At 39.5% G+C, this 17,218-nt stretch overlaps 1 protein-coding gene across 2 annotated transcripts in view; it reads left to right on the forward strand.

Annotated features, from left to right (window-relative positions):
- Positions 1-17,218, forward strand: part of ALS2 (alsin Rho guanine nucleotide exchange factor ALS2) — a 216,680-nt gene that overhangs the window by 23,010 nt on the left and 176,452 nt on the right. For both annotated transcript variants that reach the window (XM_072041083.1, XM_072041084.1), the window contains exon 3: positions 1,490-1,640. The gene's annotated coding sequence lies outside the window, so the exon portion shown is untranslated. The remainder of the gene's footprint in view (positions 1-1,489; positions 1,641-17,218) is intronic.

Raw genomic sequence — 17,218 nt, forward strand, 5'->3', positions numbered from 1 at the left:
CTCTGCATGTGTGCAGGCAATGAAGGGTGGAAGTGTCTTCTGTGTTTCTTCATGGGGAGACTGAACCTGGAGAGCTGTTTATCTGCTGAGGGAAAGCAGCTGTCTCCAGCTGACTCCTGTTAGCGGCTGCCTGAGTGTACTTAGACAGGCTGACTCCATAGTTAAAATACTGCCTGCAAATACCAACTGCACCAAGAGCAGGGTCACAGTCACAAGCTGCTAGAGAAAGGACTGAAAACTCTAGATGGCTGACTTTAATGTGACATTCCATGTTTCTGAGCTTGCCCTTACCCTTTTAATCCGAGACCTCCTCACGTCTCAAATTCTTGTGCAACCTCATTTGTTGCATTTTGTGTGATAGTCTTCAAGTGCTGCTGTGAAATCCAGGAATAATTTGTGAACTTTGTGTGCTGTTTTACTGTCTTGATAATGAATAGTTCCCCATAGCCTCTCAGACTTTCGAGAAGCATTTCAGTTCAAGTAGAATTTTAGTTTATTTTCAAGTAGCATTTTACTTCTAAACAGGATTATATAGCTTGCTTCTTTATAATACAAAATTAAAATAACATCAATTATAGCTTTGTCTTTTCAAGTGTCCATAACTTTTTTGCAGTCTGCTAACATGAATGAGAAATGCAAAATGATCATGTAAGAAGTCTGTTTTAATTATAAGCATGTTTTTATCCATATGAAGGACTGTTCTAGTCACCTTGAAATTTCCCTCCAGAGAATGGCTGCTAAAAATTTCATGTGCTTTTGCTCTAAAATACTAGAAGGCCCTGTAGCTGATTGTCCTGTAACAAATATAAAGACTGTACTGTAAACCAGTAGCATTTACATTTTTATAATAAGAGGAAAACTTGGTATCTGTGACCTCATGACTCTTGCTTGTTTTTAAAAAATCTTAAATCCTTTGTGAATCTGTTGGCTAGAACACTTGGAAAAAAAAAAGAAAGAAAAAAGGAAAACAACCCCAACTGCTGTTCTTTAGTCAAGTCTGTTTCTGAATACTTAAAATATATAAATGAAATTGGAAAGTCTTTATTTCAGCATGGAAGAAAATACTTGCTTGGGCTGACTATCTTGCAGGCCATTTGTTTTAAACTGCTGGCTATATTATTCCTTGACAAATATGTTAGGTTTTATTTTCCTCAGTTGAAATACTGACATGAAAGTTAATAGTCAACACTGTTTTTGTTGTATTTTGACATTAAAAAAAAAAAACAAAACAAAACTGATTCTGCCTTTATTTCTATAAAATTACTCAACTATAAGCATATTCTTCCAAGCATGAAGTCATTGTCTCAGGGAAAGGTCTGGTCATAAATAGTTAACAGATGAAAGTACTGTCTGTACACTCTCCTTAACTTCTAAGATGTCCCAACATCCCAACATTGAAGGGACTTTGGGACAATTGGGATCAATTGTAGGAAAGGCTCTTTCATTTTTAAGGAGCTTTTCACAAATGGAAGCATTCTTGTTTGTGCAGGTGAATCCTTGAATCCTTCAGGAGCTGAGTGCTCTCTTCCATCAGAACAGAGTATGGAACTCCCCCCTGCTGAGGACTCACCTTCCATGCAGTACTGGACAGCTGGCCATGGTCTGATGTGGCTGAGATCTGCAGGCAAACACACAGAAAGGTAACAAGCAGCAATATGAATGTCTCACCCGAGGACTGGAGAAAGTGGGATTATATGTATGGGAAGTGAGAGAAACACTTCTGTTTGTCTCTGAAGTGCAGTTGAAAGAGTATAGACCACACAAGAGCAGGCAGTTGTTTGCAGGGAAAACATTTACGTAGATGAAGGGAAAACTTTGAATGACAGGTGTTACGGAGATGTTCAGTGTCATCCCGGGCTCCAGGTGCCAGACACTGGCAAGTAAAGCTATCAGTGCAGTTTGAACAGATTAGGTGCATATACATCTTAGACAAATGCATTGTTACGAGGACTAACTCAGCAGAAACAGCTATAGTAGCTAAAGTATTTCAGTCCCACAGAGAAGTGAATACTGGCTGGGGCTAGAGTTGCTCAACAAAGAACATTTCCAAGAGGAGCTGGTGCAGAGGTAAATGGCCTCAAAGAGCCTCCCATGGGCATCTTGGAGAGAACTGGTCACCTTCCTGAACTGGTGGCAGTTTTGCCACAGAGTTCAGCCACAGAGTTCACTGAGGCCAGGATTTTGTCCTGGGAGTTAATTAAGATGAGAGGGATCTTCATTCCAGGGAGCTATCTTAAAGCAGAACTCAGAGGTTTTTGATGGTGCTTATGGTAACTTTTAATTAAAAAAATGGGTTGAGTTAGTGTTAACTGCTATAAGGAAAAAAAAAATGTCACTTTCTTGCTCTCCCAAAAAACAATCACCATCACTTAGATTTAAAGAATAATGTACCTGATGAGAAAATAAGTATTAAAATGTATGTTGCCTTATGTTTCTTTTAGCTGTTCCTGGACTTTTAATATTATTTTCTGTGCTTTTAGTGAAAGCGTTAATTTTCTTTCACAGATCTAGCACTATCTAGAAAAATCTGATAATGCAGAGGAAAATGTGTGAACTACATACAACTCTTAGAGTGTTCCAGTCCAGTCAGTTATTTGTATTTTATTGTGTTTTACCCCATTATATATTCCTTTAACGTTCTTGATTTGGAATGATTTTCAATAATGTTTGGAATTCCCATAATTCCCATAATGCAGTCAGCACCCATAATGGTGTTGATTTCCATCTTTAAACAGAGTGTATTAATATACCTCTTGTGGTTTTGGGAAAAAATCTGAAACATAACTTCAAGCATTTTTAAATATAAGTTGGAAAATAGGGTTCAAAGTTACTTAAATTGTTTCCTTGTCTGAGTTAGGGAAAAAATTTAGAATTATTTCTTGCAAAGTTGAAATTGATGCTTTGAAGTAGATACGTGAAGTTTTTGATGCATAATGGACAATTTTAATATTATTAGTGGTTCATGTTGGTTCTGTGGTGAGTTCTTCAAGTTTAATTATAAACCTTTAAGAAATTTCAGTTTACAAATTTCACTGGACAATGTAAAGGAGAGTTGGAGAAAATCCATTGATACTGCCTTCTCATCTCTTTCGTCTTAGTTTTCCACAGGACTGTTTCTCCTGAAAGGATATTTCACTTAGCCCCACTGTCACTACTAATGTACAGATGAGACTTGAAAATAACAATTAAGTTAAATTGTAACTTATGCAAAGATGTCTTAGCAAGTGATGAGAGAAAGTATTTTAATTATTCTTGCCTTTCAGACCATCAAAGGTCTAACCCAGTTCCCAAAGCAGTCCAGAGTAGTGTTCCTCCTTGGGATTACATCCCAATAGTTTTATAAGGTACACCTTACTGTATTTTACTGCTATGGTTTAAAAATATTTTGGTGATTCTTCTATGTCTGAACATCTGGCAAAGATCTATCTTTGATATTCTCAGTCAACATGCCACAGCAGTAATGCTCTTTGCAAAATAGCATTCATGCTTATTAATTTTAGTAAAGGTCAGCCAATCTTCAGCTTTAGTAATGATTCAAAACGGTTTAACAGTTAGCAGAGGTATTACTTCAGCAAATAACTGTAATTGAAGGTTTATTTTTAGAAGAAATAGCTATGCAGTTTGAATTCATATGTTTTTAAAATGCCATGCATGTGATGTTTCTTACTGAAGGGGATACATTTAATACCGTGCTAGAGTATTTTCCCTTTTAACTTAAGAGAGTTGCTTGAAACCTTACGTAGTCTCTTTCTAAAATGTTTTTCACAGGTGTTCTGCTAAATGAGTATTGCTAGGAGGTCTCTTGCTTTTTCTTGTTTTTAGGTTATCTTAGTAACACTGTTTACAAAAAAAAGAAGAACAAGCTTTAACTTGGAACATGTTTTACAATAAACGTGTATCCTGATCTGGAATTATTCTCCCAATATCCCATTGGCTTGACTTCATCTGTGCAACAGAAATGGGCTGAGATGCTTTCTCATGTTCAGGGTGGGAAAAGCATCTCTGTTTTTACTCTGAATTCTCTTGCTTTGATGGCTTTAGAGTACACTTCATTGTATCCAGAGGAATTCCCTCTGATTAACTGTATTGCTGGTTTGTAGCTCATCGAAGGCCCTCATATCAAATAGCAGATACGTGCAGTTATTCTTTTTCTTCTGAATCCTACTGGAAGAGGCTCTAGGAGAGGAATTCTTCAATGAGGATATCCCTGTTTGGAGATGAAGGTTAAGTTATTTTCAGTATTGTCAGTAGATCCTAAGGCAGTCAGTGTGCATCCACTTCAGTCCCACGTCCTCTCTGTGTGAGAACTCAGGCCTCTACAGGGAAATTGATTGAGACAAAAAGCTCAAGTTGGTGCTGCAGAGGCAGAAGAGTAGATGATAATAACAGCTAAGCAAAATGGATCCTACACAGGCATCTATGTGTAGCAATCACAAGAGCATGTATAGGAAATGTGAATTGTGGAAACAGTCACTGACCATAGAATTTAGCTTGAGTCACAGCGAAATTAGTAAATGATCTATTAATAAACTTAGTTAAAATACGGTAGCTGCCAGTTTTGTCCATTCCCTGAGAAGGTAATAAAGAAAAGCTTGCTACACAGTGCCAATTCCTGTAGCTCCACATGTAATATTTTACAGGGGCAGGGAGAGGGTATGAAGTATGTAGAGCTGTAAATGTGTAACTGAAGGCATAATTTGGCCTTTAAGACCTGTGCTACTGGAGGTGAAACAAGAAAAATGAAAGTCACATTTGATTTTCAGGTACCAGAGCAAGTCTAAAAAAAGAGTTACAGAAAACATCATTTTAATGGCAGCTGGTTTTGCTATGACCTGCCATTGCATGGGCTTTCAAAACCCAGAGCAAAACATTTTAATGATAAAAAGATGAAGCTTAAGAGAGTGTTTCAGTGCAGTAACAGGATTCTACAAAATATCAGGAAAGGAAAGAAGTAGGGAGAATGTTTTGGGCCATTTTATCTATTGCATTCTGAGAGATTGACAAGGAGTTGATATGATACCCTGTAGAGCAGGGCTACTTCACCTCTGCCTGCTTGCCTGCGGCTTCTGAGGGGAGAGCTGTAGCGCAGCAGTTTGAACATACCCTGTCTTTGCAAAGGGCATTAAGATACTGACGAGGGATTGAAGAAGGGAGTTTCTGGCTTATGCCCTCTTTCCCGTCCTGGAGACAGTCACAAGTTAGTACAAACAGCATCGCAGTTTACGTGGCTGTCATGCAGAGTAGGCTTTGGTCAAGTGACCTGGCTCATGTCTAATGGTATAGCCATTTTCTTCTGCAGTAGTCTTCCTCTTAAAGCTTCCCAGAACCAGACTCCATCGACTGGTTTACTGTATCAGTAATCACTGGCTGTGTTGCATGTCACCGAATCCCGTTTGCTTGCCATTTACTCCTAACAGCAAGGAAGTTATCTGAGATGCAAGTTATATTTTTTTTGTTCGTTAGTTACTCATGGATGTATGTTGTGTATGTGATGGCCCTTACCTGAAACAAGACCTACTCTTTTACTGTAAACTAGCCTGCCACTTATTTTTTTTGGAAACTGCAAAACTGCATAACAGAAGATGATTCATATTGACTAGCTGAGGTACATAGCTGAAATAGCTGAGCAGATTATAAACTAGCTGCTGCCTCCTTTAACAATCACTGCAAGGAAAGGAATACAGGGTTTACAGCTGGCAAATTCCAGGGCACTAATTCTCATACAGTATCCTCAACCCTTCAGTAGCTGCGCTGAGATCTTTTTTTGTTCGGGTGAGCTTGCTGTGCAGATGTTAGCAAAAGTTCCTGAATGAGCAGAAGGCATTCTATCGCAGTGGGAAGAATGTTGACTGAATCCTATTTGTTTATTTTTCAAGGATGTCTGAAATTAAAGAGCTTTTTTTTTTTTTTTTTTTTTTAAGTCATTTTTGGGATGAAATCTTTACCTTCACCTGGATTATAGCTGAAATGAACAGGACCCCGATAATGACAGGTGAAGAACTTCGTTATCGGGAACCATGATGAAACTGTCTAGTGAAGCACTGTTAAAAGCAAGCAGCACTAGCAATCTGTAGCATCAGAGCTGAAGCATTTTTAGAGAGAGGCTTTTCACATGCTTTGAGCCTTTTTAAATAACTGTTTATATTGTTCTCTGGTAATTCCGAGAAGAATGAGGCTGAAAAGGATTGGATGATCTGTAGCACAAAAGTAAATCCAGCTTGTTAGGTGTTTTCAGATGTGCTGGCTGTTTTCTGTAGGGTTAGGTTTTGATCTTTCTCAGTGTGAACTGCAAGGACCACCAAAATGCAGTTCTGCATCCCAGTTTGAGTGTTCAGTTCCCAAGCTCACATATGGGATGCTTTCATCCATAATGCATAGGAGTGCAGCTCCTGAATATACGTACAAATAATATGTAGTTTACAAAATAGGAGCTTTCACTTGGGTTTTCTCCATACCCTTCTCCCACTTCTCTAAACTTCCTGAGTGAAGGTACATTTCTTTTTTTAACCCTTTCCAATATGGGAGTGGCTTCAGGGGTGGATGCTAACTGACCATTGCTTTTGGGCATGAGCCTGGTCTGACATCCAGAGCTGCCAATAGACAAAAGCATGTATTTTACAGACGTTTTACAAAACATCTGCCTGCTGCAATGAATGTGGTGGCTTCACCGCCTGTAATTTTTTTTAATGGAAAATCTGCAGAGTTAAGTCTTACCACTAATCTTTTTTTCCTGTTGTTTTTCCTTAGTGAAGTATTAGCATTCATGACAAGATTTACCAAGCCTCACACGTTGAGTGTTAGATGTGCAATTGACTCTTGTGCCAGAGTTTTGCAGTTTGCAACAAATCTGGCAGTTCTCATCAGCCCTGCTTTCATCTGTTATGGGGGCTGTTGCCCTGCTGGTTTTTAGGCTTCCTGCTTGTCACACAATGCTCTTCTGTACCAAAAGTGCCAGGTATCTTATTGGTGCCTGATGGCCTGTAGCAAGGGGCCAGTTCATGGGCTCACTGTGTGCAGGGTGCTGTGTGATCTGTTGAGCAGTGCATTTGGGCTCTGAGATGCATTTGTCTAGACCCCGCTAGAAAGAGGTGGGGGTGGAAGCAAACCCAAGGCAGGGTTACCCTTCTGTTTCTGTACTGTTAAGTCTATGGGAATATATAAAGTGTTCAGATAAGTCTATGGGAATATATAAAGGTGTATATATAGAGTATATAAAGGAGTTCTAATTCTCTTACTTTTGTCCTCCTTTTCCAGTAGCATCTGGCACTTGTGAACTGAAAGAAATGAATCCACACACCCCTCTCCTCTGCACATAAATACAAAATAAAAGCAGTTCCTAAAATTTCCAGGGCTCCTTGTAAAAATATCATGTTAGTCTCCATGGTTTAAAAGCAGTAATTATAGATTCCGCTCATAGAACAAACATACAGCAGTGCCTGTTACCTTTTGGCTCTTCCAGGAGGGCATCATGTATTCCCTGCAGGGAGAGCCTTGGAAGTGCTCTCTGGGAGGACATTGATGCTGAGAGCTCTCCTGGCATTCTGGATTTTCTTTACATCTATATGTGGTAGGAGACCTTACGCTGGGATGGTGTTTTGGGTACATAGCTCATCATCTTCAGTGGAAAAAGCATAGTGGGGAAAATAATGAAACGCTGTATGAAATAGGAAGAACGAAAGCCAGTAATCCAAAGAAAGCTGTTAGAAATGAGTATATAAAGATATAAGGTAACTTGCGATTTCCACATTGGTAGTCTTTATCAATAGCCATCTAATCAATCTTAATTTTTCAGGCATTTGCTGGTGTTTATTTTAGTTTTTATGATTGTCAATCTTAATAGGTGAACAATTGTAGTATTTTAAAAGAAATTCAGACACTGTTAGAACTACAAATTGTAGAACTTTGAAAAAGATTTAATGGATCTGATACTGGATTTATAGCGTTGTACAGAAAGGTATCTTTATAACATCCTTTTGCAAAACAAGGCACTGTGTTAGTCCAGCGCTTTTAAAAATAATTGTTCTGTCTTATATTCTACTGGTTAACTGTGTGCAATATTGCATACTGATTTTTTAATGCTGGCTTAGAGAAAACAACCTTACTGGCCTTAGTACTTGTAAAATACACTACTTGTGCATAGCCACACTTTCTGTTCTTATATGGATATTCTGAGTTAGGGTTTCAGTTCCAGAAGGAATTTAGTACAGAAAAGGTTGAATTAGCAAGTATTTATAGTCTCTTCCATTAGAAAGTTCTTTTCGAGGAAGGCTGTGTGCATTGCAGTCACAAAATAGCTGCAGAGTATCACAAGCACACTTGAGATAGCCTTAGGTGAATTAACTTGAGTGCTGAAAACAGTTTTGCTTGTCATATATCTTTCCTACAAGCTGTAAACCTTATGTAATTGTGATGCTGAAGGATGTTGTGCTGTGTAAGAGGATGCATACAGAGCACTAGAAAAGAGCTCTTGCTCTTTTGCGCTGTTCTGGCTGAATTCCTGCTCAGTTAGCGCATGCGCTCTACTGAGACTTCCTCTGACGTGTTGGTCAGCGTAGACATTTCACATCCTCAGCGGAGCTGTGGTACTGCACAGCAGTAAAAACATTTGCAAGGTGTTCTACATCTCATTAGTAGTGAAAACAGCTCAACAAAGATTTGAGAGCACTGTAATCATGTGCACATAAAATATAATTTTTTGAATGTAATGTTTTGAGCCTTGTAAAAAGTTGGTATAAACTAACATTGCAGTATAGTGAGTGACACTTTTGTGTCACCTGAACAGTGTAAAATGTAGATGCAAAGTGCAGTCCAGGTGTATTTCAACAGGAAGGAAATTATTTTGATCTATCTGATGTTTGTAATCAGCTGCTGTTTGCTGAGGGTTGTGATTTAGTGGTGAGTAGCTAGAAACTTGTGAGTTTTATGACTGAAATTAAATTAGTATGACTAATATATTAGGTGAAGGTAGTCTTTTTTTGATGTGGGCTGATTGACCGTTCTTGTAGCCCTCTGTTCCAGCATTCATCTCTCGTTTCTGCCTTCCCCTCCTCTAGAGCAAATGCTAGATTGCTTGTTGAGGATCGGGTGCAGCTACCTCGCTGTATGTCTGGATAGCCTCCAATGGCCATCTGCTGTTGCTTAGCTGTACCTTCTGGCCCAGAAATGAGATCATGTAGGGAGGGAGCCAGCAAGTTCTTATGGCTGCTGGTCCCGGGTTTGGATATGTAACAAAGAGCTCCTGGAGTAAGAGAGGTAAATGAAAATACTAGTCAGTGTTTTTGTGACTCATACCCTTAACCAGTTTCTTGGAAAAAATAGTTTCCGAATGGCTCTATTCCTGTTGTTCTTCTGTGTTGTTTTATTTTATTTTTTACTTTTTTTGAGACTAGATTTGGCAAAGTCAGAATGCACAATAGCTCTGAGCAGCATCTTTACATTTTTATTGATGTCAGGAACCTGACAAATACAACTTAATTCCTCACCTTTGTGCAATGCTGGAATAACAGTTGCCAACTAGGATAGCCCACCATGCTTTAACTAGGAGCATATGCTAGTTGTTTGTTTTATAATTTCTAATCTTAGAAATCGGGGCAAAAATTCACGTATGCTGTATATGTCTGCTGTATATGTCTATTCCCATTTAACTGTGTGGTGGGCTCCTCTATACAGGTTTTTCTCTTCTTGCTCAGCTTTGGTTATTAAGTATTAATAGAGATTTTACTCAAATCAGAGGTGTCTATTAATGGGACTGTCATAGTCGTAAATGAATGTGACTCATAAAGTTGATTGGGAGCTGTATGCACATGGAATAAAGCCCTAAAGTGATAAGAACAGTGCTTGTGATTTTTATTTGTGATCCTTTATTTATATAATTAAAGGATTGTGATCCTATATATATATATATATATATATACATACACATATACACACACGAGACATTTGCACTTATCCTTGCAGTTATCCTGGAGTGATTAAAAACTTTTTAATGTGTTTTTCTTTTTGGTCTAAGTGTAGAATCATCGGCCATGCTGATGATTATGCTGACCTGTATTATATGTATTTTTATAATGTTTTCTGGACATTACTTTCTTATAATACGTCAAAATATTTTTAAAAAGAAGCTGTCAATTTTCCTTTTGTTGTTGTGGTGCAGAGTTTTTCTGAGAGTGGAATTTGTTAGCCAAATGGAAATTCATCCTTTGAGATGATGAGTCAGTCTGAGCAGAAAAGCAGCTGTGGATGACAGTCATGATAGAGAGAAGGAAAAGGGCAAGTGAAGACTAAAATACTGTGGCCTGTATTACAGATGCAGGCAGACCAACTTACTCTGAGTGGTCTCTTCTAGTTCTAAAGCTTTGTGAAAGCACAAGCAGGAGAACTAGGGAAACTGAAAAGACCAGGAGGTGAACTAAAAGGAAACGCAGGAGTGAAAAATACATGGACGAACCCTCTCTCTGTTTTCTGTTTGAAAACTTCTGATTTTTGTGTGTGACATGGTTCAAGAGTCACATTAACACCAGATATACTGGGGAAAGTCATTGCTTTTTGAAGTAACAGCGGGAACAGTTTCCAAATTTTGCATTTTAAAGGGAAAAAGCATTTAAGCATTAAACAGGGATTGCTTCAAACCAAGCTTTCCCTAGGTATTTCAATTTTCTTGTTCACAAAACAAGTATAAAGCCCCACACCATCTCAAGTAATTTATCCCGAAAGCTGTCATGCTATCCATGTAAAGTGTGGTATAACTCTTCAGGGATTTGCCTGGAAAATAAAAGCACAGCAAAGAACAAACTTAATTCTGCAAGTTGTTCTGCTGAAGTGATGGACCTCCTTACTTGGAGAGGTAATAGTTGAGATGCAAATACAACCTAGAAGACTGGTTGATAACAGTCTTCTGGGTTCTGGGCTGTTTGTAATAAACTGTTGTGAAAGGAGGTGACCAGATGGCTATTAACAACTTTTTTTTTTTTTTTTTTTTTGAGAGGGAAAAGCAAAGGTATTTCCCTCCACTTTTATTTTTTTTTTAATTATTTTTTTCTGTTAATGCCAATTTAAATAATATACACGGCTATTGGTTTGTTAGTATGTAGAGGGAAAAAGTAACAAGTATGCAGTGTACCTGCTGGAGGACTCGCGTATCTCAGATGTTTTCTTCCTCTGCTTTTCTAAGCTGAGAGATCTATTTTCATAAGATTTTTCAGTTTTTGTTGTCTTGTCAGCCCAGATTTCCAATCTGATCTCTCTCCTGGCAGTGTGTCATGTTGCAAACTAACCGTGGGAGGGCCACATGCAATCTGTGGAGTTCCGTGACGTGCCCTGTGGCCCTCTGTCTTCTTATAAGGAGATACAGCCCTCAGAGACTACGGGTCCCAGCAAGCAGTACTTCATTTTGATCTGATAAAAGCTCACTCAAATCTAGATGTGCATTGCATGTTAGGGCGTGCTAGCTACATGAGCCTGAGCCACACCTCAGCATTCAAGATAAAGGTGGCTGCAGACTGCTCCAACCAACACATTGTAGATGCAGCTCTGGCCACAGGCAGGATTTTTTTTTTCTTCCTAACTGTAAGGAGAATTGTCTTTCTGTTACCTACCCAATATTGCAATGGGGGATTCTGCTATATAGCATGGTAGCCCTACTTTTAGTAATATGCTCTGCTTTTGGTTTCTGGATTTTCTCAGATACTTATTTTATCTCCTCTAAGATGGCCAATCTCATGTTGTGCAGGAATGGATGAAACTTCTGGAAGTAGCAGATTGCTTCAAGAAGGGGTGTTGTTGCAAGACACCCAGCCCAATTTTTTCTTGCCAAAGAGACCTGGCTCATTCAGACAAGCTTCAGCTAAGCAGTCTGAAATTTGAGTTTATCTGATGTGATTTTTTTTTTTTTTTAACTCTGTCCAATGCAGAGAGAGACACTACACTACTTTGACATGGACAGCTGAGGAAGGAGCCTTGGCACATCTTTGAACATGAACAATCTGAAAGACACCTGCTCTGAGAGGCCTTCAGATTTAGTGTGCAAAAGCTGACTCTGCTTGGATGCGTTTCAGGCTTGGAGCAATCCATTTCTCCCACTCAGACGAGATACCTTACAAGATGCTCTGCATGTAGCTTACTTCTTTGTGGCAGTACCCTTAGGATTCCTCGTCTTCAGTTGAGTTTGTGGCTGATCAAGCAAAGGGATGACCAGAAGTTCCTTTGGGGTTTCACTGCATCTCATAGGTTTCTTACAGTGTGCACAAACTCTAGGTAACTCTTCTGACATTGTAGGTAACTTCATTGCTTCTGGTATTTCTCCTAAAATGTGAACCCTATATGTCAAGTGACCAAAATTCTCTTAGAATATGATTCTTTGCTTTGTAGTCTCATGAAGGCAAGTTCAGTGGAGTGAGGAGTTTTTTTCGTATTACTTTAAAATCCAGGTAAGTAATGCCATAAGAATGGCTGGATTGAGAGTGCTAAGAATGCCCATAGACCAGCGTTCAGTCTCACAGTGTAGTTGATAATGGACTTGTAGAGGAAGCGTAGAAGTGACATTGTATATTAGGAAGAAGCCTCCCATTGGGATGCTCTCCAGCTTTTGGGAGTCTTGGGCTTCCGAAGTCAGCATTTTCTTCTGGACCATGGTTATGCTGAAGTTCCTGTTGACACATACTTTGTCACTCTGCGTCCCTTATGTGCATTTTTGCACATTTAACATCAAAAAATAAAATAACTACTTGGATTTATTTCTTTGTTTAGCAGCATAGTATGTGTACTACATTAAAAGCTGTATGAATGCAAATGAGATGCTGTTACTCCTTCCTATTTGATGCTTTGTATATTTTGAAACTTGGAGATAATTCTCAGGGCTGCAGTTTGGTCATGTATTAGCTCTATTTATTATTCTTATTGAACCCTGAAATCTGGCTTTTATCTCAACCTGATAACTGATAGAACCTTTGGCTATTAGAGTGAGGATAAATAACATAAATAAAGAAGAATAGTTAATGAATAGGTATCTGGTCAACAGAGATGACAGCAAATGATGATACCTGCCAAACTCTCAGCACCATAAAAGCAAGCATGTTTGGCCTGATGTAGCTTCGGAAGAATTTCCCCTGATTCTGACGGGGTGCCTTGTTGGCCTGCATGATATGTATCGTTATCTCTGTATCCTCCCCTCCACATGCACACACACAGTTTTTCCTTTTTAAGCACAGCTGTGTTACTTGACTTGACTTCCTTCTGCAGCAGTGTGTTTTTTTGTTGAAAGTTCCAGGGAATGGAGTGAGTAGCACCACAGTATGCTAGGGACAGTCTTTTGGGTAAAGGCAAGATAAAGTGGGTGATTCGGTGCTATTAAGGGAGTAGCCAGCTATCGGAATGGGGGGTTTCTCCAGAGGAATACTGTAGTAAAGAAAATCAAGAGGTTTCTGATACATGCTTGGAGAATTCTCATTAGTTCTCTGTTCTTATTACACAGCATACTTCTTTTGCTTCCACTGCAAGGCACACTGGTTGATTTTTAACCAGAGCAAGTCTTAATGAATTTATACTTGCAAGTATACCTATCAAACTGCTGCGCCTGTAAATCTATCATGGGATTTCTATGCAGGCCCATCTTATTCTGACTTTCTGGCAGACATGAGTCTTTTCCCTTAAGGCACTTCATCTATGCTGTCTTTTCTACTTCTGGATATTCTCTTGCTCTCTCTGACTTCACCTCAAATATGTCAGTATCTTAGGACCTGGTTATCCTGCTGTTGTCCCCTGGTGCAATTACAGCATGATTAAAATATGCAGTATGGCTGGGACCTTGATCGTGTTCTAACAAGAATATAACCTTAGACATATAGCTCAGCTACAGTGTTGTAACAAAGTCAAGGAACAGCCCTGCTCATTTTAGTAGCATGGGGTGGGGCTTTAAGTGCTTTTCCTTGGCATATTTCTAGTCACACCACTAGCTATTGTTGCATTTCAAATGTCATTATCCCAGGTGCCTAGATCAGCCCCAGGGATGAACTTACAAATGCCCCTACACAGCCTTTCCAGCATTTTGCTGCTGTCTGCAGCTCTAAAGAAGTAGTAGTATGCACTTTTTAGTTCCCCCTTATTTCATAATTTAAGTACTTGCAGAATTACAGACTCTACTCCAAAAAAGTACTGTACTCATTTGTTAATTATATAGTTTAATTTGGGGACCCTGAGCTCAGAGATCAGTTTCCAACTGTTGATGTTCAAGAAGGACTTTCTTTAAGGGCAGGCACTCCCCTGACAAAACACTCATAATTTCTTTCTTTGTTCACTTTTTTCCCCTTCTTAGGAAGAATCCAATGCTAGTCAATCTGAGGCAAGATCCTGGACAAATTTTGTATATCATGCTTAAGTTATGATCTTGAGACACTTTTGTAAGCTGTTCTAGCCACAAAAGTATTTAAAGAAAATAACCTGACCTTTCCATGTTCTTCCGTTACCACATCTTGTTCTGAGCCTATGGCAGATTGAATAGGAGGAAACAACCTGTTTTCATGAAGAAGTCCTTTTACTTTAACTTCCAGGCTCTTCACATATCCTCGTTTGTCTATGACAGAATGGGAGGTGGCATAAATAATGGCAGCTAAAGACAGATCAGCTTCTCCAAGTAGGAGACTTACCCTGTCACCGAACCTGCCATGGCAAAAAGGCACTGCACTCCCGATGCCTCTGTGGAGTAGGAATGTTGCCTTATGACACTTCTAAATGGGTTGCATTGCAGCAGTGCTACCTGCTGAACACTGCCTCACATGGGCATAACCGTGACTTCAAGTATACTTACGACACGTTCCCTGTGCCCTGGAGTCACAGCTAACAGTGACAGCAGTGGCCATCAAACCAGTGCATCCTTGTATGCAACATATTTGTAAGCCTTGTCACTTTTCAGGAATCTGTCAAGTTCAGGACAAACATGCCTGTTATTTTGCAGGGAAATGACATACATATTTCATATCGTTAAAGAGCTTCTGTCTTTCACAGAGGTAGCCTCAACAGAAAATGGAATGGGATGTCTCAAAAGATGAGAGATGTTGATGGTGGTGTTCCTAATGAAGCCCCCTGTAGTTTTGTTTAGAATTTCAATCCCCCTTGGATTTTCTGTGTAGTTCTGCTCATGCCTGTGCTTGGCTGTAGCAGCCTTCACAATCTGGAGACCTTTCAGCCACATGCTATAGGAAACAAGAAGAAAACTTTCATAGAAGCATAGGGCAGAACAGCATGCAATTGCATCTCCTCTGGGCTTGATTTCTTCATTTTCTTTGAGTTTCTGTCATTTGACTGAAGATGGTCTTCATTTTTGACAAATCTAAAGTGTTCTGCAGAAAACAGACACTCAAAAAGTTGTGCTTAGTCCAAAACCCAATTTCTAATCAAAATGATCTTTTGATAGAAGTTTTTTTTTTTTTTTTTTTTTTTTTTTTCCTCTTTGCATTTACTTGTTATTTCCTGGCTGGGCTATTTTTCTACTGGTGTAGTGACCTTAATCAGCCCTTCTAGGAATCAAGTGAATACTACAGCAAGCGGAAAGGGAGCAAAACTCTACACGTAGAGGAAGGGGAAGCCAGCCTTTCTGATGGCAGTGAGTGGCTAAGTCCTGCGTTTTGAATTGTATCCTAACTTCCACAACGTGTGGATATGCAGCTATTTCAGTTCCTGTTTTTTGTTTAGTGACCATTTATAGATCACTGTTAGACTGGAAAGCTTTAAGTTTATTCTTCCTATTCTTTGTTTCTAGCCAAAGTGCTTACATTGATAACCTTTTGCCTTTTTTGCCCCAGTACTGTCAGACAGTCCCAAACATTTTGTCATCTTTTAAGATTTGGATGTTTCTGGTCTCTAAACAACTTTAGGTGTATGTAGAACAGCGTGACTACAGTCTGTTGTGCCGTGAAACCAGAGCCTATGCTGGCACAGTTTTTGCTGTGAGACAGACTCTGTCCTGCCCATTCTGTACGAGTTCTGGGGGCATCTGAGGGGTCTCAGAGCTGCAGGCCAGGAACTGCCTGAGAGGTGGCAAAGTGGAGCAGTGAACAATGGGTACCTGTGGAACTCCTGAACAGGAGGCGCTTGGGCTCCAGGTCATGTCCTTTGCATCCCCTGGTCTCCATCTTATTGGTAATGCCTGAACAGGTATTTGGATTTTCCTCCTGTCAGATATTTTTTGACTTCCATAGTTTTTGCAAGCTTTTCTCTGTCCTTAAGCTTGTTTAGCAACAAAAAATTCTGTCCTGAAAGAAGTTTGTGAGGTCTGAAGCAGAAGTGCAGTATCAGTGAGAGATCAGAGCAAGTCTAACTTACTTAGGTCGAAATTTTGTGGGATTACTTCTCTGTCACCACTGAGAGCTATACTGTCTTGTAAGGTCATGGGGTTGGCTGCAAGAATCCGTATACATCCTGATGCATTCAGTGACATCTGAATGATGCTGGTTTTTGAATTCACAAATTGGCATGGCCGAGTTTCAGCAGTTTGCTCTCACGGAGAGCAGTTGAGATTAGTTCTTGTGCAGAGCATGGAAAGCTCCTTGCTTACTCTCTTAATGTGCGTGGGCTCAGGTTAAGTTATAATCTAATTGAGAATTCATGCTGTATTCCAGGAAGTGGGGTTTTGCCTCAGTGATTTTGTTTTTCTTTAAGGTGTTGACCAGTACTTTGGAATTTAAAACTATGTATCGTGAAGAAGGCATAGAAATGTAATTTGAATGCAAACTGTATTAAGCCTTCACATCCTGTATCCTAGCAGGAATTTCACTAAACAGGGGAGGTATTCATTGAACTAGGAGCAAAGCAATGTCAAGTTGAGAAGGAAATTACTATGGAAATGAGTTTTAAAAGCCTGAGGCAGATGTAGGGAGAGGCACATTGTACTGGGAGTTTTCCTCACGCTGTCTAGTTTATACGGTCTTTCCATTACTTTAACAGCAACATGTAAGAAATCCTTAGCTTGGAACAAAGCTTCTGAACTTCAGTAGTTCTGTGCTGTTGCTGCACACTGGCTTGCCTCTGAAGGGAAATTAAGCCTAGCCTCAACTGGGATGGGGCAGATACTTGCATAGGAATGGCCTTGCTTGGTGTAGACCAAATGTCTACAGCCGGGTATTTTGTCTCTGTGGTCAGTAAAACATGCTTAGGAGTGGGATGAAGGAACAGAAGAAACATGCTAACTGCTTTCCCATTATATTTTCTGAGTGCTTGGGAAGGAACA

Source organism: Anas platyrhynchos, chromosome 7 (genome assembly GCF_047663525.1).
Source record: "Anas platyrhynchos isolate ZD024472 breed Pekin duck chromosome 7, IASCAAS_PekinDuck_T2T, whole genome shotgun sequence".
Taxonomy (NCBI): Eukaryota; Metazoa; Chordata; class Aves; order Anseriformes; family Anatidae; genus Anas; species Anas platyrhynchos.